The sequence below is a fragment of the Rhincodon typus genome, chromosome 8 (assembly GCF_021869965.1).
Source record: "Rhincodon typus isolate 14 chromosome 8, sRhiTyp1.1, whole genome shotgun sequence".
In the NCBI taxonomy this organism is placed as follows: domain Eukaryota; kingdom Metazoa; phylum Chordata; class Chondrichthyes; order Orectolobiformes; family Rhincodontidae; genus Rhincodon; species Rhincodon typus.
In genome coordinates this window covers 60,027,939-60,052,938 of record NC_063339.1, presented here as the reverse complement: position 1 = coordinate 60,052,938, position 25,000 = coordinate 60,027,939, and the positions used below count along the sequence as shown (strand labels likewise).

Genomic DNA, 25,000 nt, shown 5'->3' with positions numbered 1-25,000 from the left:
TAAAACCTATTTTTAAAACTCAACTGTCTGAAATGTTTCCTTCCACTCTCATAGCTTGGGTTGCTTACTACAGTTGAATGCTGATAAGGTAAATTCCACTTGTCCAAAGTACTGGGTGACCTTAAACAGGGATGTGATCTTGTCCTGGGAGGCTGCCAGGGTATTCATTCGGAGTTTACTCACCATTCAGGCACAACCTGAAGCATGGCTGTATACCATCATTGTCTGGTAAGAGTATAGATGGAACCTGTTAGCATGGTTAAAGACTACATAAAATTTATGTAGGATACAGTATTTTCTTAAAGTATTAAGGAACACACTTATACAAAAAAGCCTAAAGCAGCACCAACCATAACATACTTAAATGTACATTTAGAAACTAAATGAAATACTTGGTACCCAAAACTTAACCCTAAACAAACACCATTATTAAAAACAGGTCAAGCAGTTACTCACCTGATTGCTGGGTTGATACAAAAATAACAGAATTTACCCAACTAATAGTAACTGCACAACTTTTGAAAATTTTTTTCATAGGATGTGTGTGTTCCTGACTGGGCCAGTATTTATTGCCCATCCCTAGTTGCCCTTGAGAAGTTGATTGTGAGGGGACTGCATGAATCACTGCAGCCCATTTGGTGTCAGTAATTCCCTAATGCAGGTAGGGAGGAACACGGAGAAAAACTGTCAAACATTTACAAGTCAGGATGGTGAGTGGCTTTGAGGTGAACCCATGCAACTGCTGCCCTTGTCCTTCTAGATGGTAGTGGTTATGGAAGGTGCTAAGGGGACTTTGGTGAAATTCTGAAATGCTTCTAGCAGACAGCACACACTGCTGCTACTGTGTGTTGGTGGTGGTAAGAGTGATTGTTTATCAATTATGGTGCCAACCAATTGAGCTGCTTTGTCCTGAATGCTGTAAAACTTCTTAAGTGTTGTTGAAATTGCACTCATCCATCTAAGTGGGTAGTATTCCATCACACTGTTGACATCTGCTTTGAAGATGGTGGACAGGCTTCCGGTAGTTTGGAGGTTAGTTACTTGCCACAAGATTCTTAGCTTCTGACATGCTTTGTAGCCACCGCATTTATTACTATATCCCCAGAATGCTAACAGCAGATTCAGCAATGGTAATGCCACTGAATGGTTAGATTTTCTCTTGATGGAATGGTTATTGCCTGGCACATGTGTGGCGTGAATCTTTCTTGCCATCTGTTAGCCCAAGCCTAGATGCTTCCAGGTCCTACTGCATTTGTACATCAACTATCTCATTACCTGGGGAGGCCATGATTGCACCATGTCCAATGCCAGCCATCAGCAAACATCCCCATATCTGACCTTATGATGCAGGGAAGGTCCTTGATGAAGCAACTGAAGATGGCTGGGCCTAAGACACTGCCCTGAGGAGAACATGGAGCGATATACTGGAACTGAGATGAACTCAAATAAACATAGCCATCTTCCTCCGTGCTAGTGTGACTCCAACCAACGGAGGGCTTTTCCTCAAAACCATTGACTCATTTTGTTAGGGCTTCTTGATGCCACAGTCGATCAAAAGCAGGCTTCGTGTCAAGATCACTCATGCCTTATCTCTGGAGTTTAGCTCTTTTGTCCATTTTTGAACCAAGGCTATAATGAAATAGCAGCTGAGAGGCCTAATGAATTTGAAACCCAAACTGAATGTCAGTGAGCAGACTGTTGCTGAGAAAGTATTGTACAAGTAACAGCACTGTTGATGACACCTTACATCACTTTACTGATGATCAAGAGTAGACTGAAGGGGCAGTAATTAACTGGGTTGGATGTGTTCTGCTTTTTGTGGACAAGACATACCTGAGCAATTTTCTACATTGTCAGTTAGGTGCCAGTGTGGTAACTGTATTGGAACAACTTGGCTAGGAGTGTGACAGGTTCTGGAACACAAGTCTTCAATACTGTTGCTTGAATGTTGTCAGGGCTCACACACTTTGCTTATCCAATGCTTTCAGCCATTCTTGATTTGAAATGGAGTGAATCAATTTATCACGAAGATTGGCATTTGAGTTGCTGGGGACCTCTGGAGGGGGCCGAGATGGATCATCTATGCTACACTTCCGGCTGAGGATTTTTGCAAATGTTTCAGCCTTATCTTTTACACTGATGTTCCGTGTTACCCAATCATTGGGGATGGTGATTTTTGTGGCGCCTCCTCCTCCAAGGAGCTGTTTTATTGTTCCCCCACCATTTATGACTAAATGTGACAGGACTGGACTTAGATCTGATCCACTGGTTATAAAATCACTTACGCCTAATACTGTCTAATACATGCTGCATATGCTGTTTGGCATACATTAGTGCTGTGTTGTAGGTTCACAGGTTGACACCTCCTTTTTAGGCATGCATGGTGCTGCTCCTGCCATGCTTTCCTGCACTCTTCATCCAACCAGGGTTGAGCGTCTGTTTTGATGGTAATGGTAGAGTGGGTATCACACCAGGGTACAAGTTTGCAGATTGTATTAGATTCCGCTGACGGCCCCCAGCTCCTCATGGATACCAGTCAAGTTGCTAGATCCGTACAAAGTCTATCTTACTTAACAAAGTGATACTGCCACATAATATGCAGGAGAGTGTCTCCAGAAGGACTGTCCTACTTAAATTGTCATGGACAGATGCATTTATGGCAGTAAGAATGGTGAGGGTCAGGACAAGTATATCTTTCCCTCTTGTTGGTTCCTTCACCATCTGCTGCAGAACAAGTCTACCAATGATGTCACTCAGGAGTGGTGCTGCTAAGCTATTCTTAGTGATGGACATAGAAGACCCCAGTTTCACTGCTTCCTCCAAGTGGTGTTCAGTATGATTTGTACTGATTTGTCAGGTGTGGGGTGGGGAAGAGATACGTGGCAATCAGTATGTTGATCCTGTTTGACCCAATACCTCGAGTCAATGCAGGTCTTTTGATGTGAAGGATTTCAAGTTTTTTTTATAATGTCTGAAAGCAATGTATGAAAACAAGGGTCTTTTTATTCGGTCCTTCTATTCAGCTCTAAACAATACCAATGCATCATTTTCATTACTAAATTATTTCTCTAGCAACTCAGTGCATCTCATGCTTAGAGTGAGCACGGACGCATTCAGAGTACATGGCTTCTTCATTGTGACACAAATTCAGATCCTCTCAGTTCACAGTTGTCTACCTCCTGGTAATTGGTTGACACAGCGGTTGAATTATTGGGGTGGGCATGAAATTTCAAGACTCCTCCTCCAGAATAGTGGCCTGGCTATGAATGCCTTTTTTTTTTTAAATTAAAAATTTGTACAAGTTGGAGACAGGGCAGCTCCTTTGTGGAGCCTGCTCTCCCTCATTTAACCATCTTGCTGTTGCTTTCAAATTGGACAACCTTCTCTTGGCCAACCAGCATCAAGAGCTAGCTCAGGCATACTTAACTGGAAAGTGAGCCCATCCTTTTCTCATTAATTGGCTGCTTTGAGGAAAATGAAAGGTGTCATTTGACTCAATGTCCTGCCATTTTTCCCTGCAAATGGTACTTGCCAATGGTTGAACATGAACTGCAGGGTCCATGAAATGTAACAGGTTAGAAACTAAAATAGGCCAATTGAATGAACAGACAAATCACTAAATTATTAGGAAGCTCTTTTGTAATTACCTCTTTGGCTGGTTATATGGGTAAGGTCCTCTGTTTGGAATCACATGAGGTTCAACAATTAAAGTTGTAGTCTCTTCCTTCTCTCCATCATCATTCTCCCCTTTTCGTTTTTTCCCTTTTCCAAGCTGCAAGGGGAACGTGATCCTAAAGTTTAGGGTGGGGAGGAATGCTCATAATAGTGATGACAAAATTATTACCCATTTTTCTCATTAACCATAATAATTTTCATTTTTCCATTAACATTGTTTTACTATATTCTGCATTACACTGTACAACACTATAAACACGATGACATTGAATGCAGGATGCATCTTTATAATAAGTTACTACAATGCTCAATTACATTAATATTTTCAGGTATGAACTGAGAAAAAAACGGATTCAAGCTTGCACATGTCAATATATATTCTTACCTGAAGGGAGGCTTTTGCAGAGCAGAGTTCTCAACCGTTGTTTTAATAGTACACCCAGGAAAACCAGCTTTCAGGTGCTCAATAGAGAGAAAGGTATCATTAAGATCCAGTTTGGAAATCTGATTTGGCATTTTAGAATAATGAGCACTTCCGGGGTCTCCATACCCAAGGATTATGTCATGAAGCCAGTCAGGGACTACACACTCCGTATTCATTAGATTGCGGATGGTCTCGAGCACTGCCTGAGGATTTGAAATTTGAAAACGGTCATTCAAAATGAAAGTTACAGCAGTCAAGTATGGTAGAATACAATAAAATTCTTACTTAAAAGCGAGTTATAGACTAAATCGCTGCTGTCTTTAATGTGACGCAATGTGTCTAACATATACGAACATCATTAGTTCTGTATTTTTGAATGTTGTATTAGCAGCATAAGGGTTGAGGAGTCCTAGTTCAGATTTCTCTTACGGTTAGCGGGTTTAGTTTACAGTTAGGAAGGAAAATGCAATTTTAACATCCATTTTGTGAGGGCTAGAATACAACAGCAAAGATATACTGCTAAGCTTGTTTGAGGCGCTGGTCAAACCACATTTGGAATATTGCAAGTGGTTTTGGGTCCCATATTTAAGGAAGGATGTGCTGGCCTTGGAGGTGGTTCAGAGACGGCTTACAAGGGCTTGTCATATGAAGAGCGGTTAAGGACTCTGGATCTGTACTTGATGGAGTTTAGAAGGGAGAGAGTTCTGATTGAAACTTATAGAACAAAGAAAGACCTGCGTAAAGTGGATGTGAAGATTGTGAAGATGCTGCTTCCACTATAAGGAGAAAGTAGGACACAAGGGCACAGCCTCAGAGTGAAGGATGACCCTTTAGAACAGAGCTGAGGAAGTACTTTTTCAATCCAAGGATAGTGAATCTGTGGAGCTCATTGCCACTGAAGTCTGTGAAGGCAAAGTCATTAAATGCATTTAAGACAGAGATGGATAGATTCTTGATTAGTAAGGGGATCAAAGGTTACGGGTAGAAGGCAGGAAAGTGTGGATGAGAAACATATCAGTGGATTCAATGGATCAAATGGCCCAATTCTGCTCCTACATCTTATGACTGTGTGTGTGTCTGGAGTGCAATGATGAATTTGCAGGTACTTCCGTAGCTATGGATGATTTCTTTCAAACCAATATTCGAAAGAGGTTTCCGGATAATATCAGCGTTTTATTCATATTGGGAGAGTTTACAAATGAACAAAGTAAACTGTGTATTGCATTAGGCTTTCAGATAAAAGAGTCCGAAATTTTTTTTTTGAGTTTAGGGGAAACACCTATACCTTGAAAGAAAGCTTCTGGGTTTCAGTCTGACAACTTTAGTCAGAGTCAGACAGCATGGAATCAGACCCTTCCATCTAACTTGTCCGTGCCGACCAGGTTTCCCAAACTAAAATAGTCCCATTTTCCTGCATATGGCCCCTATCTCTCTAAACATTTCTTATTCATGTACCTGTCCAAATGTCTTTTAAATGTTGTAACTGTACCTGCCTCTATTACTACTTCTTGCAGTTTGTTCCATATATGCACCGTAGTGTGTGGAAAAAAAATGCCCCTCAGGACCCTTTCAAATGTTTCCTTCTCATTTTAAACCGAGCCCAGTTTTGAACTCCGCACGCTAGGGAGTAGACCTTTGCTATTCACATTATTTATGCCTCTCATAATTTTATAAACACCTATAAGCTCAACCCTCAACCTTGTACGGTTCAGGGAAAAATCTCCTAGCCTATTTAGCCTTTCTTTATAACTCAAATCCTCCAGTCTTGGTAACATCCTTGTAAATCTTTTCTGCACCTTTTCTAATTTAATACCAACCTTTCTACAGCAGGATGACCGAAACTGTACACAGTACTCCAAAAGAGGCCTCACTAATGTCCTATACAGCCACAACATGACGTCCCAACTCCTATCCTACATTTTGCACAAGTATTGTCTAAAAGTGTGAGTGCGTGTGCGTGCGTGTTTGTTTGTTTTGCACATTCTCCCCATGTCTGCGTGGGTTTCCTCCCACAGTCCAAAGACGTGTAGGTTAGGTGGATTGCCCATAGTGTCCAGGAATGTGCAGGTTATGTGGATTATGAGGATTACAGGGATAGGGTGGGGGCAAGTCTGAACGGGTGCTCTTTGGAGAGTCGGTGTGGATTTGCTGGGCCAAATGACCTGTTTCTGCACTGTAGGGATTCAATCTATTTATTTTAGTTTATTCCATTCTAACTTCATTTCTTTGGTGTAATAAACTTCTATTTTACAGTTAGAACTGAAAATGCAACATTGCTAGTTATGGTTCACTGGAAAACAAAACTAAAACAGAAACAAAATATAATCTCTCAAGTCAGATTTCAGACTGGGATCTGATTTGTACAGTAATAATAGCCAGGATCATAAAACAAACCATCAATTCAACATGCATAGCATGATTGGGAAAAGCCGTCAAATGTGCAGATATCCATAAAACATGGGAATTATAAAGGAATTCCATAGACCATGGTGCTGTGACACTGGCATAGCTCTTTAAAAAGTTCAAAGTATGGGGGGGTGCAGGTCAGTCGTTGCAGAAAACACCGTCAGTCTGCTATTGTGGAATGGAAATGGAAAATGCTGCAAACACTCTGGTCAGGCAGCATGTGTGGAAAAAGAACCTGAGTTAACATTTTAAGTCAATGACCTTTCAATTGAACTTTAATAACGTGTCATCAAACCTGAATTGATCATTAGTTTTTCCACAGCTGGTGCCAGACTTGCTTATTATTTTCTGCTTTTATTTCAGATTACCAGCAGCTACAGCATTTTGTTTGAGTAATTTTGAAGGGGCCATTCTGATAACTATGCCCTGAGGTCTTTGACATAATGTGTTTTAAATAAAATAATCAACAGAACCAAGATTCCATATGCCATTAGTCTCCAGTCTAATTTAGGATGAATATTTGAATTATAAAAACTGACATCCATGTGTCACTGGTAAAGTTAATCAGCATGGAGACTTCAGCAGCATTAAAAAGAGATAACCTTTGGCCATTCGTGACCATTAAATGTCAACATGGTTAAGAACTCTAAACAGGTACATCATAGTTTTAAATTTAAGGTCCAAAGCATAAAGATTACTGTGTTTTTATAAACATACACAGCTGTATTGCAAATTTACTCAAACCATAAACTGCACTATATTTAGATTGAATATGAATTCCAGGGAGGAAATGTTGTGACCATTTTTTTCATTCATCCTTAGAACGTGGCAGCTTCTGGCAGGGCTACCATTTATTGAGCATCTCTAATTGTCTCAAGAATTTTTTTTGTTGTTCAAGAACAAGTTGAACTGTTGGTGGCTTCTTAGTATAACATTGGAGTCACATAGGCCAGATTGAGTATGGTATTCCCTAAAAGGATATTGGTTACCTGGGTGAGTTTTGTGAATAATATGGCAGATTTGTGGCAAAGGTTTGACTGATAAAAGAGTTTTTAAATGGAATTAAAATGGTCAAACTGCCACGATGAGGTCTAAATTCTCATTCTCTGAATAACTAGTTCTGTAATGTTCTTTCTGCTCATAATGAATAATTAATTTGCTAATTGTGTAAAGCAGAATTATGGAAAATTGCATTATGATCACCTTAAAATTATTTTCCTTAGGTTTTCTTCTCATGATAATATTGAAGGTCTCATAGACATCTTCCGCTCCACTCTGAACGGAGAAGCTCATGTCCTGCTGATACTGGTTGGGATCCAACCACACTCGGTAGGTTCGTGAATCTCCCTTCAGCTTTGGTTTAGGCTCAGGACCTATGAAAAGACAAAAGTGACCATTAAAAGTTCCAGGAGGTAAACAGTGATGTATTCTCAGTGTTAAATATATGCATACTCAATGGAGAACCTCAACAAGTCCTTTCACAAGTTCAGGGCATTGCAAAGTAATTCAGAACTTTTTGAGTTGTAGTCATTTATTTTAAGACAAATGTGACAATTTGCATGCAGCAAGCTTCAACAAACAAGAGATAACTAGTTAAGTAATTTCTTTTACTGAGATTGGATCGATAATTCGCCAATACATTGGGAGAAATGTCCTTCTCTGCTCTGAGATATGTCATGGGATCTTTTAGATTTACCTAAACAGATGTACTGCTGCTGTTCAACTTCTCATCCAATACATCTCCATCAATTTAGCAATCCTCGTAATTGTAACAAAATATCAAGCTAGATCCTGTGCACGTGGTCCTGGAATCCAGAACCCTCTTAACTCAAATGTGAAAATGCACACAAGTGAACCAAACAGATACAATGCATGGCTTAGTATTCGTGCTCTAGATACACATGCACTCATTCTAAAATTTTTAAAAATCTTCAATGAGAAACATAAAAAAGTACCATCTTCAATGACCCGTCCTTTCTCATCCAGCATGCCTTGAATTTCACATCCTCGCACAAACACAAGGCCATACTGCTCTGCGAATGGCTGCTTTCGATCAAACTTTGTGCCATAAGCCAATACTGGTCGAACAGTTATAAGGAAGCACACATCATGTTTGCGAAGTGCTACAAAATTGAAAATGCAATATATAAAGGCAGAAAACGGAAGAAATATGCACAACCCTGCTCTTTGCACTGACCAAACAAACAACACAAACAGTGACTATTTGGAACAAGGAGTGGATTTATCCTTTCAATGTAAATTATTTTAATTATACAAGTCTATCCAAAACCAGTTGAGACATATTATAACATATAATTAGTTAAACAAGTACAAGTTTTTTTCGATGTACTGGGGTCAGAATTTCTGGTTTTCTACTTCTTTTCTGTTTCTGTGGGTGATTCAACTCAATGTTTCAGCATTTGGAAAAGTTACAATATCCTGAAAAATAGGAAACAATACTCTTCGTAGCCATTGCAAAATAACGCAAACGCTTGGAGTTACCTTCCCATTCCTCTCTGATTTGAGAGCGAACATTTAGGTTGATGGTCACATCCGCACGGACTCTTGCTGGCCAGTTCTCACCAATATTGGGTTTTGCTACTTCGACAATGGAGAAAGTGACGATAGGCTGAGCCATTCGAGCCCAGCCACCAAATACAACTCCTCCATACTCCCCCTGCCTATGAAGATATTAAACAAATTAATGATTCAACCAAAATACTGTTAAGTAAATTATCTCACACAGCATTGTAACAAAATAATCCCATAAAATTATTTTCCAACTTAAAATGGTTAAAATTGGATTGAGTTCGGTAACAAAGAGCAAGCAAAGTGACTTAAGTATTGCGTTCCCAGATTAATTTTAGAACGGTAAGAGTTTTCTGGTGATAATGGTAAACATGGCCATTTCAATTCAACTTTCATCAAATACTTTTAATGTCTGAGACCCTCATGCAGCAAAGGGACTTTTAAGAGGACAACTACTAACCTAAAATAGCTGCTGAGATTACCTGACCAGGTTGAGTCAAGCTCATGAAACCATCAATAAAGGAAGATCAACCTGAGCAGAAATCATTATAAAAAGGTACGGAAATTCAGATCTGCAGTCCCTGGTTGATTTGCACCTTTCTGAAAGGTACACACCACAATAAAAGTTACTCCAGGTTGGATATACTATGATGCCAGAATCCAAAAAAAGACATCAGGTGACAGTTTTTGAGCAGCAAAGCAGAGTGCGAAAAAAAAACACGAACTGATGACAAGATGCTTCGAAGTCAGTGCCAGGTGAAAAAGCAACTCGAAACAGCTAACATTCACCAAGAACGCAAAGATACCTGTGCAAGCATTTCAGCTGCTGAAATAACAGTCAAGACTCAGGTCGTTCTTACAACTCAAAGACCCTCAGAACTTTGAAATGAAACTGGCTTTATCTTTTTGTCTGTACCAGGCACCCTTTGTCCTTCTTTCTAAACTTAATAGCATTTGTGCATATTTGTGTCACATTTTTACCTTTTGGGGAGTACTATGTAACAAAATTCCTTTCATTCAAACAAATCTTGTAATGTGGAGTTTTTATTTGCTTCTAGTTAATTATGTTTAATTGCAACATGATAGTTACATGCCAAAAAAAATTAAATATTTACTGAGATGGACCAAAAGGAGGTGAGCCGATTCCCCATCCTCACTTGGTTGTAACACATATGGGGGCTCAATCTATGATGCATTCACCGATGATGACAAAATTGGAGTGGGGTCAAACAAATTGTTCCTTCAAAGCAGTTTGAAAAACAACTTTGCAGAAATATAAAAACTGGAAAAAGGTTTTCTTGTGGTGTCTCTAAGGTTTATAAATTCTGGGATATTCATATTTGATGTCAATATTTTAACTGAACTGGATATAACAATATGAAAAATTAAGAGTGTTAACTTTACAAGCATTAAAATAGGCAGCTAGGAACTTAGAGAAGTTCTGCCTGAAAACCATAAAAACAAAAATTACAACATTGGTCACTAAAAATCTTGGAGCTAGAAACTGAGGCAACAACTTCTGAACAGCAAAGCAGAGAGGGCAAAAGGAATATGAACTGATAACAAGATGCCGGAATGATCTCTTTATTACCCCATCTCTTTCCACCTCAAAGTCAGTCCCTGTCAAATAAACAACTATAAAACTCGAAACCCATCTTTAGCTTCACGCCTATACTAGAAACCCTCTTCCCTTGTCTTTCTTCAGCTTATCACCAGTTATTGCATGAGCATTTAATGTGACATTTATTATTTTGAGATTAATAAGATACCACATTGTCACTCAGGAAAACCTTGTAATTTTGCTCCTTGAGTTTGTTAATCTCATATTAATTGAATTGTGACAGCTGTGTGCTAAAAAGGGGGTTTTAAAGAGATGGGAGTTAATTCTTCCTCCTCACTTGTGTGTTACAAAATATGCTTTAAAAGGATGACAGGAGATAAAGAGTTAAACACAGTGTTTTTTAAAACTGTGATCCAAAACTAATGCAACACCAAAAATATTTTTCTAAAGAAATTGTACATATCATTTTAAACTTGGACATAGTCATACAGCATGGAAACAGATCCTTTGGTCCAACTAGTCCATGCCAACCATGTTCCCAAACCAAACTAGTCCCACCTGCCTGCATTTGGCCCATATCCCTGCAAACCTTTCCTGTTCACTTACTTATCCAAAAGTCTTTTAAACATTGTAACTTTACCTGCATCCACCTGGCAGTTCATTCCATACACAACACCCTCTGTGTTAAAAAAAAAAGTTGCCCCAATGTCTAACTGTTTAAATCTTTCTCCTCCCACCTTAAAAATATTCCTTAGTTTTGAACTACTCCACTTTAGGGAAAAGACCTTTGCCATTCACCTTACCTATGCCCCTCATAATTTTATAAGGTATCGCCTCAACCTCCTCTGCTTCAATGAAAGAAGATCCAATCTATCTTGATAGCTCAATCCCTCCATTCCTGGAATCATCCAGGTAAATCTCTTCTGAACCCTATCCGGTTTAATAATATAACAGGGCGACCAGAACTGGACACCGTACTCGAGAAGAGTCCCATGCAACCTCAACATGACTTCCCAACTCCTGTACTCAAAGGTCTGAGCAATGAAGGCAAGTGTACGATCTGTCTTCTTAACCACCCTGTCTACCTGTGATGTGGAGTTATTAATATTAATAATAACAATAGTTATAGAAGGAAAAGACAAAAATACGCTTTCATTGCACTCCAGCCACAGTGTTATTTCCTAAACTTTAAATATTAATCAGATGAATTTCAATAACATTCTTTAAAAAGAGAAAATAGAAGGCTTAAATTGATCAAGAATTTTTTAAAGTGAACTGCCGTACCTCAAGTCTGAAGTGGGCTGGGCATTGCAACATTCCACAATTGGACTGGGAAATCGAACATCTGCCCATGTTATGTAAGCATTACACTTGCAGTGCACTTTGTCATCAGTTACTTGTACCAGTATCATTTCTTTACAACAGTTGGCCATTTGTAAAATGTTAGACAAGTGATGCTGGATCGATGTATGCACAATTAGATTAAAAAATGTTACCCAATGCATCTTAACCATTTAAAGTAATCATGAAACCTATATTGGAGGCAAGGCCGTAGACAGAAAAAAAACACATGCAAGAACAGAATGGCATAACCATGCACATTTCTACTCACCATGGCTTAAGTCTACTGATTGCATCCTCAACATCCTGTCTAATCTCATACGTGGATTCCAGGCGAAAGAGATTAAAATTCCTTAATAAGTAGTCATGAAGCGTCAAAAATTGTAAATTCAGTTTAGGTAATGCAAGGCACCCTGGCAAAAAGAAAAATAAACAGTTGTAAAATATGTCCTACAAAGTATTTTCAATACAAGTAGGTTGCAAGATTATCCAAAGAAAGAAAACCGCCTACAAGCATAAGCGAGATCATACCCTCTCCAGAGTAATATTCTGTTGGTACAATGTTTTCATCCCAGATTATTCTTTCTGTGGGGTAAAGTGGCATTTCATTTAATTGTTGAATTTGGGATGTCCGGCGTTCATGTCGGGACACCTGTCAATGTGAAGAAAAGCAATTTTAAATTACTAACAACTTCTGCCTGTGAAAAAATGCTCTACTGTTATGTTAATTAATGTGTGCTTTCCACTCCAATACCTACCAACATTTCTAAAAGAAATAGTTTATTGTAACAGGTGATCTCTGCCTCAGGTAGCGATGGCAAAAGACAAAGATTTGATGCCACTTTGTGAAGTGTATTGGCACTGTAAATGGAAAACAAAACAAATTTAGTACTGTGTGTGCTTGGCTCTTCATTAGGTTGTCCTTCCAAGTTTTCAGAGGGAAAAAGAAATGGAAAATAGGATGAAGTTTAAAATATAAAGGTTAATTAAATCTTTCCTGACAGGTTAGTTAACTTTGAAAAACTGTTGGACTTCCGCTACCAAATGGAGTGATTGAGGCAAATGTCAGAGATTCACGGGGAAGCAAAATGTGGAAAAATGATATAGGAGGGTATATTCAGGGTACGAGACAATGTAAGCTAGGAGGAAGCTCACATGGACATTAACATTGACAGAAACTGGCTGGGTCCACTCTGTATCTTAAGTACTATGCGAACTCAACAACATGCAGAAATAGTACTGGATGAATAAATAAATAAATATTTACCTAAGTGATCCAAAGTGTTTTACTAAAGATTCTCGTGTATCAACAGCTGCGACATTAGACAGAGCAAAATCATGTAGTTCTGGAAAGTGAGCAAATGCTGCTCTCTGCAATGGAAATCAGAAAGTCACATTCCAATGATTAATTAACAAGGAAAAATTCTATGAACAATATTCCTATTCTTGAGACAAACTCATGGAGTGATATAAACCATGGATGAGAATAATAAGGGTAAATAAAAGTGCTCTCTTCTCTCCATTTGCACAGAATTAGTTAGCTAATAGTGGTACATGAGGTGAACAGATATATTTATAATGAAAGCAGAAAATGCTAGAAATCAGCATTTCTGGAGAGAGAAACAGAGTTAACATTTCAACACTGCCTCTCCCCACACAGATGTGGCCATTTTGTTATGTCAAGAAAACAGCATTTAATTAATTAATTAGAGTGCAGAATTTATTAGAACTAATTACAGAAATCATTAATTGGTGCATTCTCCATGGCAATGCATCTACAAGTCAGAGGCTAATCAGCACTCTCCTCTCGTGCATTACAAATATTGGTTTTCTCCTTGAATGGGTATTCTTGCAAATTACCTTGATGAGCGCAAGATGAAAATCTCTCTTAAATGTTCAGCAACACTCAGGTTCTGTACTACCTAATAACTAACAGTATTAATATCTTAGTGTCTTGTGATATACATAAATGAGAATTTACAGTATCATTTTATCAACAAATTCTATCTTGCAATGAAGGCTTTACAAAATAAAATATTATTGTTGGTTACCTGGAGAGAGGTGATCCGATCATAATGGATTGTAGTCATCTCATTCTCAGTCAGAGCATTTCCAGTTTGATCATTAATTTCAAAGCCAGTGTAGAACTTCAACATTTCTAACAGCTACAAGTAAACAGATAGATACGGATAATTCAAATGCCTTAAACATTTTAACAAACCCAGAAGTGACTGCTTACAGGATTCAAATTCAATGAGCCAATTTGCAATGTGAAATTAATTAGCAGCCAACTCAGTGTCAATTGGACCCAAGAAACAAGCTTAAATGTCTTTAAAGGCATCAAGTTAAAGGCAGTCATATGGCAAACCTGAGATAATCAGCACAAAAGTAACACATATTTCGAAGGTTGAGCACCTAAACTTCGCCTACCACACTTTTCCCTCACTCTTAAGATTTAAATTGTGGAGTTAATGAATTGCGACTGAACTAAAGCACATGTAATTTGCACTTCAATGAATTCCCAGCTTAGCTTTCTGTAAGTGGTCATTATTTTGAAATGTTGAAGAAAGGAGGGCCAAAGGGCCTGTTCCTGTGCTGTACATTTTCATTTGTTCTTTAGCTACCGAGGACAATAATTGAAGCACTCTTCCCCTTATATTCTGAAATTACAGAATGTTACCCTTCAATTTAACATAACTAAACTGATTATACCAAAAAGGTACATGACACAGGTGAACCCTTACACCTTTGGAGAAGTTGAGAGCTGATGACCGAGACAAAGCTGGACCTGTGAATATTAGTTGGTCAAAAAGCTTACAAACATGCAGCATCTACGCCAGAGATGCCTAAGCTTTAGCCTTTGTGAATCATATAGTTGACCTTGAGCACTATGGACTGAGAGGCCAGGGGTGGAAGGATTTAAAGTTCACACCACTGCTGTTACGATCCACTGGGGTAATGCACCATAAACTGAGCCATAAATTCTGCTGTTCCTAGAGTTGTACCAAATGTTAAACATTATTTTTAAAGGTACATAGAGTGGTCCAAATTAACAGAATTTCAGATCAAGTTGATAGAAAGCATGGACCAGGTTTCTGCACTAAAACAAGAATTGTTATTTATTGTAAGTAATTATGTTATAGTTACAGGTAAGCAGACATAAATCACTGGCATATAACAATACTAATTAAAACTCTATTCCTCTTATTATTCCATCTTACGCATACACAGACAAACAATGAAAATAGATTATTAGCAGAGGTAGGAAAAACTGGAAAGTCAGTGCAGTAGTCTTTGCTTCCTGCTTCTGATAATCAAGATGATCTTTCTTCAGCTGACCAAGTCCTTGGTGGTCAGTTTTTTTCCTGCTGGAAGCTTCTGCTGGTTTGACTGATTCACTTTTAGAATGTCTCTGATTTATTTCTTAAAAATCACAACTCACAGCCACTGCTGTAGGAAAGATTTTATTGAAGTTTTTTTTTTACTGCAGAGACCAGGCAGCTTCTGCTGGGGAGAATAAATGAACACACTTGTGTGCCTGCAGCTCTGGAACTGGGAGCGAGTTACAATCTGCTCAGCTAGCTAAGAACCAATCAGCTTCATTTGTAAGCAACTCCTTGGTTCGTGACCATCGCACATCGCAAGAACCCGCAGTCACAAAAACATCAGTCGCAAAGGTATCAAGTTCCTAGCCGTGAAATGATGCAACCATTCTGGCCAATTCCTGCTTTATATAAAAAAAATTCTCTCTCACTGCAGTCCACAGTTTCTAGAAATACGATAAATAAAAAAGACAGCATCCTTACTCTGTGACAGCTATAGTAATCTCCAGACCCTGTTCCAGATTCACAAGGTGGCCAAACCAACCAATGTGCAACACAAGTACAATAGGTATCTGAGGAAGGGTCACTTGATCCAAAACATTAACTCTGATTTCTTTCCACAGATGCTGCCAGACCTGCTTAGCGTTTCCAGCAATTTTCGTTTTTGTTCCTGATTTACAGCATCTGCAGTTTTTCCAGTTTTTACAATAGGTATCAGTTGCCTGGTTTTCATGAAATGTATGTGACCAGTAGACAACTGGATGCATAACTTTGATCTAAGCTCAAGTTGAATAATGACCAATCAGACAAAGTATCATAAGAGACGATGTCCTGAAGGGTGGATTAGCAGTTGAAAGTTGGGAAAACATTAAAAAAAACAAGTGTAAAGCACAGAATGAAATGACCTATTCTTTAGCAAGGTATCACCATTCTGCATATCATACTTAAACCATAGGAGGCCAGAAATCCCTCTGCAATGACAATCTCTATCCAAAAATGAGAAACAGAGCTTAAACTGAACAGTCCCTCCAATATCACAAAGTGATAATTCTCAGCCTGTGGTCATTACAAAATTAGCAAGCTTACATCTCTACAGCATGAATACACTGCATCCCTTTGTTGTTCAGATTTCAAAAGGCCTAAAGGAACACTGACAGCAGTTATTCATCTTCTTCTGTGAGTAAAAGTGGCACTAATTAAGTGCTGCCACCATCTCACCTGGCAAAAAAGTCGACCCTCCTTCTCTCTTTGGACCAGATTAGATAGATAGCAGTGAGTGACTAAATGAGAATCATCCAGTACAGTGCTGAACCATCGTCGAGTTGGAAGGAGTGCCTTTAAGAAAATACAGATGACACCAATTGAACAACAGGTCTCACTTCCTTTAAATTAACCAGCAATAAAAAGATTTTGTCTTGTAATTGCAATTCTACACATATTTAATCAAGTGTTCAATTCAATTCTACGTGTTGGACTTCAAGCAAATGGAGATGATGATTTTGATTTGTAAACTATGAGCTTTTTAAGAATTTTTATACACATCTTCTGAGTCTATGGAAATTACTTACCTCCAAGTCTATCATTAGTTCGATAAATCTTTCACAGTAATGAATCATATCCATGCTGACTGGCCCTACGTGCAAATTTTAAAAAAAGTTAATGCAGTAATGCAAAAAAGTAGAAGAGTTACACCAATTACTTCATTAACTCACACATGTAAACTTTCTCCAGAACAAGAATTTTTAAATAGCTAGTTAAATAGCTAAGAAAACCTTATATAAACTTTTTAGTTGTGGGCTCGAAGCAAATGGAGTGAAGTGGATTAAAAATGAAAGAAAAATGACATCTAGTGAAAGATGCATTGTTAAAGCCTTTTGGACAAGTTTATTTCCTCAATACAAAAGGCAGAGTCATAAGAAGTCTAAATGCTTACAAACATTCACAATAAGAGATGCCATATTTGAATAAGACAAGGGTTAGATCACAGTTGAGATAACACATGCAGCTCTGGGCATCCCACTTTAGGAAGGACATTGAAACTATATAAACAATAGTGCAAAAATTCACAATAATGACACCAAAACAGAAAGGCTCCAGTCAGGAAAGAAACTTGAAAAAGGGACTGTTCATAATAAAACCATAGTCACCAAGGTTTCAAAATTATGAAAGACTTTGAAGTAGTAAATAGTGAGATTATTCCCATTTGTTGCCCATTGAGGCAATCAGCAGCCCAGCATCCCTGCTGGAAAAATTAGACTGGTTCCTGGTGTAGGCAATGGCACAATATCATTATGTGCAGAATATAATGATCCCAATGGTGCAGACACATCCTGGCACAGGAGGCAGTAATTGCCAGTATATGTCACTGGCCATGTCTGTGTATGCAAGAATGTTGGCAGCCATTTTAAGTCAACTTTGCATTCATTTAGTTCTTAGAGGTTTGTTAGACCATTTAAGTCTTACTATAAGAGCACACTGAGACAGATTTAAAGCATGTTAAAAGGTGAATATAAAGGGTATGTAAAAGAGACAGGAAAAAAAGGAATTATCACAGATGCAGTTATAAACTAGCAATGGCGCAGACAAAAGGTAACATTCTAAGATTTCTAACACTACTAGAGGAACATTCAACTTCAGAATTCAAAGTTTATTCAAATTACAGAATAATAAGTTTGATTCTTTAAATTCAATAATTGTGTATTTCAAGTTGGAATGGATTGGATTATTAAAATAAAAATTTCATCCTGTTCTAAAGACTAAAATTTCACATTATCCAAAGCCCACAGCACTGTAGCACACTCTAATGGTTTAAAAAAAAGGATGACATAACCTCAAGTGCTTGAAACCATAATCACCATATGCCATTTCAACTCTATTTCACCTGATAAGACTGGTATGTCAGTATAAAAAACAATTGCCACTTCAATCAGAAGTTGGACTGCAGAGTAAAACTATTATTAGATTTAGCAAAACAATTCCAATGTAAACCAGTTCTGTTTTGAATTTTACTATTCTGTATCAAAATTTAAAAATATTTTATTCGAGATAGAATTAACACAGTTAATTTGACAGAAGAGTTAATAATTACGAAAGTAAGTCACAGCAGTGAGAGATCCATCTAAAATGCTGTGAAACACTTAGTGGTCTACATTTCTAATATACATTACGTTGTAAGTTGAAGTTTAGAATAAAGGGAGGGCTGAATATCCCAAATCAATCATAGCATGGCAAATACATGACTCAGCAATGGGAAATATGTAAAACAGGAACAATAGCAGATTATTATATTTTCTCAAATTTCATTTGTAAAACATAACTAATAGGTTTTGGCAGTGATTTTAATGAGATCTCATGGCACGTTGGTAGCATTCCAAGACACAAAGCTCCAGGTCCAAATCCCGATCAAGACTTGCTGGCCACTGAAGGCATGTTTGTGGCATAGTTTAATGGGCTGATAATCTTTCCCTGCTTCCCACAACCCCCCAAAAGGAAAGAAAAGTGTGCGAACAGTGTGCAAAAATATGCTACAATTATTTTTCTTTACAAAATGAAGAGACACTCAGATAGATGTTAGCAATTCTGATTCATTATGTCTAGCAAACACTTGCATGGTAACAAAGCCACAAAAAGTGTAATTTTATTACCTTAAAACACTAACTAAAAACAGGGCCCGAATTCTAGTGATGTCACTACAACCAGGTGGAGTGAGATTTCCCTCCACCCCATATTAAACTAGGATTCTGACCCCACTTTAAAGTGCAAATTAGTAACACCCCGAGGGTCTGCAGTAATCAACTGATACCATTAGGCTTGCCCTTCCTCTTATCGGTGAGCTGTCAGATCTGGGACCCAGCAGAAGCAGTAAGGATTCCCCTTCGTGACACTGCCCTCTCTGTTGCTTGAGAGACCTATTTAGCCAATTTCGTGCTCACGCCGGTATCAGAATACTGTATCATGCTAGACCTGCACCTACAGCAGTGTTGCAACCTGGATTTCCCAAGACTCAGAAGCCATTGAGAAGGGAACTACCTTATGCCACAGACAATTCTACCACAACTTATTATTCAGCAGGCTTACAGCCCAAATTTCAGACCATGACAACATTTCTTGCAAAAAAGAAAATTAGCACTGTTAATATTTGTCTCTTAATATTGTTCACTGTTAATATTTTATTGAGAAAGAGGTGAGAGATGCTTGGGCAGTTACCTGAAAGTGGAATGCTTTTTAATACGCCAAGGAATTTGCTGATGAGACAAGAAAGAAATCTTTTTTCTTGATTTGCCCTTCAGATTAAGAAACAAAAACAATGTTGGTATATTGTTTTCAATGCAATATAAAGTGATTTCAAATAAAGTATTATTTTCTGATACAAAAGCTGCCCCTGTAAAAAGCGTGTATATGGAATATCTGTGGAAGGAATATCTAGTTAATAAAACAGCATAAATAACTAAAGCAAGTCCCAAAATAATGGAGTTGATAGTCCAGAAATTACAGGTGAATACTGTAATAGACTTACTGTTCTGCAGATTTTTCATCCATTTTCTCCTTTTTTTTAATTAGATTCCAGAATTTCCTCAGCTTTGGTGTTTTTTTCAGCTCATGTTCAAGTCGTGTCTGATAAAAATACAGATTTAATATTAACAGTCTGACAATCAGTGATAAACTGGTCAGCAATCTTACTCTATTTTTGTAGGCCTTGGCTATCATTATGACAAACCTACGTAAAATACTTCAGGCAATGAAATAGAATTTGTTTAAAAGACTCGAGCAAAAATGAGCCATTAATTTGTATTAATTCTTTATTATAGACTTTGAATAGTCACTGAACTTACAGAAAGCAGACAAATCCACATTGGGAGAGAGATAAGCCGCTGCACTTGTTCTCGAATTAGGTCTACTTCCTGTTGGGAGATAGTAATATATTTCACAGGCTGAAATCATGCTCACAAACAATACCATATGTACTGATAGAAATAAAATTTCAAAGACATACATTCGTAAATAAATACTATTTTAACTGCAACAATACACCTTCCCACTAGACTTCCCATTAGAAATACAAATGGGGAACAACTCTAGTCCAACTTAGAATTGCAATGTCTCTTGTAAAACCAAATATAAAATTAGACTTTGTCCAAGAAAGAGAAAAGTTTAATTCAATATTACAGAATGCAAATTTTCACATATATTCCCTCTAAAGTTGATTATTATTCTTTAACTATATTCAAATTGGGTACCATGAACTTAAACACTACCTTCCAAATATTTAACTTTAAACATGTTTCCTGTTGAAGTTTATGTATCGTGCTCAGCTGAGGCCCTCTTGTGGTACATGACAGTATTAACCACACTTGAAACCTCTGCTCCAGAATAAAGGAAATCAAAACACAAATCTTCTATTCTTACATATATGCAGATACACAAATAATTGTGTTTTGCAGTTATTTTGACATATAGATTTAATTGATAGAGATCAGAATTGCATAAAATGTAAATTCAAATAATTTGGAATCATATTTTTCACTGTTGTAGCACAAAGGCAAGATAACATCTGACTGAGGAGCAGGAGGTTCCTTTGAACCTGCTCCACCATTGAATAGGATCGATTGTTGATCTGTTTGTGGTCCCAATTCCACTGTCCTGTCTGCCTGCCCCATAACTCTTGATTCCCTCGTCTATCAAAATCTGTTTAATGGAGCCTAAATAAACTCAAAGGTCCAGTCCCACTGCCTTCTTAGCAAGAAAATTCTACAAATTATCACACTCAGAACAAAAAAAATTCCCTTTCTTAATCATGATACCTCTTATTCTTAAATTATGTCCCTTATTTCTAATGCCCCTACAAGAGGCATTCTCTGCTTTGAATCCGCCCTGTTAAATCACCTCATAATCTTGTTTCTACAAGGTCACCTCTCATTCTTCTAAACTCCAGTGGGTGAAGGACCAAACTGTCCAACCATTCTTTGTAAGACAGGCAACTGGCAGCAAATCAGTCCATTCCTAAGCAAATGGTTAAATTTCTCTAAAGTTAACTGGGTCATTTCTGCTTTTTAATTTATGCAATCTACATATAAACCCTGATGCAAATTGCTGGACATCCCGGACAGTTGCATATTTGTTAAGAATTAGTTGCTGAATTTGCTTGCACCTTGGGCTAGCAAGCTTTTGAAGAGAAACAGGATGGTTTGAATTGTCGTGAGATGAATGTGTAACTTAGTTTTTGATTCAAGAAGTGCTGGTGCAAGGAGAAAATTGTAATGGCGTGAACCATGAGTAAATAAAATGTAATTTAAGGGTTATGGTAATAAGCATAGGGAAAGCTATCAATCAGAATATAGAAAAATAATGTTGACAAACCATGATAAAGCCTGTTCTTCAAAGAGGTGGGGATCACTTTGATCAAGAACTCTGGTTTGAGGTAAGTAGCTTTGGAATAAACAAACGCAGCTGCTTACAGGACTATCTTCAAAGGGCTGGGAACAGTTATCCCAAGCAGTCATATCTAAGAAATATACCTTGCGATAATATGACATATAAAGGCGCACAGTTTCCAAAACTACCTCAAAGTGTTCAAGGGATACATAAAACTGAAAGAAATTGTATTTTATACATTACAGTCAATCTAGGGGCTGTGTAATATCAAAAGATACAGAAAATAATCAAAAAGACAAATGAAATGCTAGCCTTTTTATCTAAAGGATTACAAAAGGTAGAGGTCATGCCTCTTCCTCAAGCTTTATAATTATGATACTTGAATTTGCTGATGAAACAAAACTAGGTAGAACTATGAGTTTGGGAAGGCCACAAGGACACTTTAGGGGACTGGGACAGGCTAAGTGAATGGGTTAGAATATAGCAGATGGAATACAAGAATTGTGATGTTCTCCACTTCAGTAGAAAAATAGAAATGCAAAATATTTCTTAAATAGCTAGAGACGAGGCAGTGCTGGTGTCCAAAGGGACCTAGTTACCTATCATTCATGTATCACTAAAGCTAGTATGCAGGTACAATGGGTTGGCCTTCATCACAAGGAAATTGGAATACAGAAGTAAAGACGTCTTGCTGAAATCGTACAGAATCGTGGAGAGACTTCACCTAGAGTATTAGGAGGTCTGATCAGCTAAACGGCCAGCTCATGTTCCTTTAAATGTTAGTTATGAGCCTGATTGAAAATGACTCCCGGGAGATGAGTGATGGAGTGTGGTGAATTCAAGAGTGTTTGATTGGGAGAAAAGAGTTGAGTAGTCTATTTTTGTTCCTATCCAGAAAGTCTGCTCGACTATAAATACTACAAAGTATTTATGCTCACTTGAAATGTCATCAATGTTTTTATAAACCAGAGGACAAAGGAGTTTAACTGATAACATCAAGTACTGTGATATGATCATTTGAATATGTTTAATTTTGCATGTTCATACTTACCAAGCTATTAAAGCAGTGATCGAGAAAGACCAAGAGGACAGTCTGTTCTCGCAATGTAAGACCTTTATTTTCTTCAGCAAGAGATGCAGTCAAAATACACTTGAAAAAATAGGGAAAGTGTTCAGGCTTCTGCGTAAAGATCTAAAATGGAAACAACACAGGACATTAAAATAAGAACGATAAAGACAAATTATAGAAAATGTCCAGAGCAAGACTTTATGGCTATGATCAGATGCAGCTTTCAAAGGCACTGTCTGTGGTAAGTACTAGAATAATGTTTTAAGAGCTTGCTACTTTAACGTGTAGGACTGAAATTCCAAGATCCATATCTGTATTTCAGAGATTTTTAATTCATCTTTGCCTCTTGCACGTGAAGATAGAATTACATTCATACATACCAGCTTCACTTTTCACATGAATATATATTCAACACAATAGTACTAAGTATCAGACAAGGTTAAGATATAGAATATAGTTGAATGCCCTTACACTACAGTCTGCAGGTCATCCCGAGACTACAAACATTTAACAAGCAAAACTAGGAAAAATAATCAAAACGGGACGACATCTGGTCATTGCAAGATACCCTTAATCTTCTGAGACTACGTGCTGTGCGGCACACTGTTTCAGTAACTGGCTTGATATACTTCACAGTACAATATAAGCTGCTTGCTGAAATATTAAGAGATTCAAATGGTCTTTATGCAGATCACTAAGGTATATCCAGTAAATAAAAGTGACCAATGAGAACACCCACATCAACATTTCCATGATTACTGCTTCCTAATAACAACTAAATTGTCAGTTCGTTGTTATTAGCTAAGCACTGCAGCAATTCACAGATTTTTTTTTAAAGAAACAGCAAAAATGAGTTCTAGGTCTCAGAGACTCACCTGCGTTTTTGATTTGTGTTTTTAATATTAAAGTTCGTTTTTCATTCATATTAAAAATCAAAAAGGCAACTTTAAATTAGAGTCAAACTTCCTGACTCAATTCCAGTGTTGAAATAATGAACAGGGACAGTTACCCACTGAATAAAACCAGGGTGAAGAAATACCCAGCCGAATGATTCAAAGACATCCATCATGCGCACAAACAGAAACTTTAAATTAGTCAGGCAAATACAGGTAATGCAGTGACAGGATAAATAGCTTGACTTGGAACTATCATAAAATACATGTTTCAGTTGGGCTGTATTCTTATTTGAACCAAATGTTATGTATAAAAAAAGGTTGTAGTTCCAACTCAGTGCTTCCCAAAAGTTATTCCATTGTGCTTCCAGGGCTCCATTTGGGGTGGAGTGTGCAGGCGGTACAGGAGGTAGCTGGAAGACCTCCTAATAAAAAGTGAGAATTGAGTGTGTAAAGCAGAATTGTGGATGCAAGGGCTGTTTAGCCGACAAAGTTTTACTTAAGAACTAAGCTTTTCATAGGTTTTTGCACAATAAGATTCAGGCCTTCATGATCAGCCACTTAGGCCATGCCCATTATTAAAGAAACAGAGGATTTAAAGGAGATTCATAGCTATCTGTACTCAGTAAGACTCTACAGAGCTCGTCGCTACATTAAATGATGGGAACCCACAGTTTGAGAGTCCTGTTTTAAGTATTATTGCTATTGGCTACGTGGCACCCCAATTTAAGTACATTGTTTATGGCAGAGTGCTATAAAAAGAACGGCCCTGTTTTAAATGTCACAAAATAGAAGGGGACAGTGCTACCATTTTAACTGTTTGCCACTCCATGGATGCTAGCAGACCTGCAGAGTACTTCCAGCATTTTTGCATGGAATTCTTCTTTAGCATTAAATTTTTTGATGCACGTGAACAAATGAGAAAATTCTATTTTCAATTTGAATATGAAGTTGTTCCATGACAGCTTTTAGAACCTAAGCAGAAAACTCAACACGAAAGGTATTATCCCATCTGAAGAACAATGAAACATATTGTGCGCAGTATTTGTTGAAAAGAAAACACACTCTGCACTAAGTTTGGGTAGAGAATAAGCTGAGCAAACAGTACAAAAGCATAATATTGCAGATACTGGAAATCTGAAACGAAAACAGAAAATGCTAGAAATGCAAGCAAGCTAGACAGTATCTGTGAAGAGAAACAGGGTTAATGTTTTAGATTGTGATGACACTTCATCAGAACTCTGATTTTCTCCACAGATGTGCCTTCTCTGCTGAGCACTTCTGGCACATTTCCATTTGAGTAAACAGCAGACATTCTCACCAGGTATAGGAAGCTTTCTCACTATGCAGCCTTGGATCATTTCACTTTCAACAACTTCCTTGATATTCTTACTGCCCCATATAGAT

General features: G+C 37.7%; 1 protein-coding gene across 1 annotated transcript in view; it reads left to right on the top strand.

Moving 5' to 3' along the window:
• The window catches only part of aqr (aquarius intron-binding spliceosomal factor), a 75,188-nt gene that overhangs the window by 21,448 nt on the left and 28,740 nt on the right, over positions 1-25,000 (top strand). The window lies entirely within an intron of this gene.